The sequence below is a fragment of the Arachis ipaensis genome, chromosome B05, assembly GCF_000816755.2.
Source record: "Arachis ipaensis cultivar K30076 chromosome B05, Araip1.1, whole genome shotgun sequence".
NCBI classification, from domain to species: Eukaryota; Viridiplantae; Streptophyta; class Magnoliopsida; order Fabales; family Fabaceae; genus Arachis; species Arachis ipaensis.
The window spans coordinates 32,121,881-32,122,438 of NC_029789.2; the positions used below are offsets into that span (position 1 = coordinate 32,121,881).

A 558-nucleotide genomic window follows, 5' to 3' on the forward strand; every position below is an offset into this window, starting at 1 on the left:
ATTCCAGTAGTGGTGTGTGCACCGTAAATTTTTATTCATGGTAAAAGTATATGTGCTAGTTGAATGACAAGGTTTGAGGATGTTTATGGGTGCACATGTGGTAAAATAAGAAGCAGTCATAGGTGGCAACTGAAAGACACGGTTGGGTCATTAGTCATTACACGTGCAAATCGGGTATTTCCATCTTCCTTCACTCATTCAATTCAAGTTCCGTGTGGTGCGACGCAATATTATCATCACAATGCTTGGTACAGTATACCGTTTCATTCTTATTCCGAATTCTAGAGAGAAAGGTGTGCTACTTTTTCTTTTCCCTTAAATGTTGGTTTAATTCATATTAAATAAAATAATATAAAGATAAGTATAATGGAAATAAAGCTAGGACTTAGGACAAGGTGGTTCATTCATTTGTGGCGGTAGGCATTGGAGACACTCTTGATCAGGAGAGTTAGGAAAAATGACTTTCTCAGCCTAAACATTTATAATTTTATATGGAGTTGCTTTGGATCTAGTTAAAAACTTCTTTCAGGATTTAAATATGATTATGAAAGGATAGCT

The 558-nt window shown here is 35.5% G+C and overlaps 1 protein-coding gene across 1 annotated transcript in view; it reads right to left on the minus strand.

Moving 5' to 3' along the window:
* Nucleotides 1-558, minus strand: part of LOC107643423 — an 8,355-nt gene that overhangs the window by 3,543 nt on the left and 4,254 nt on the right. The window lies entirely within an intron of this gene.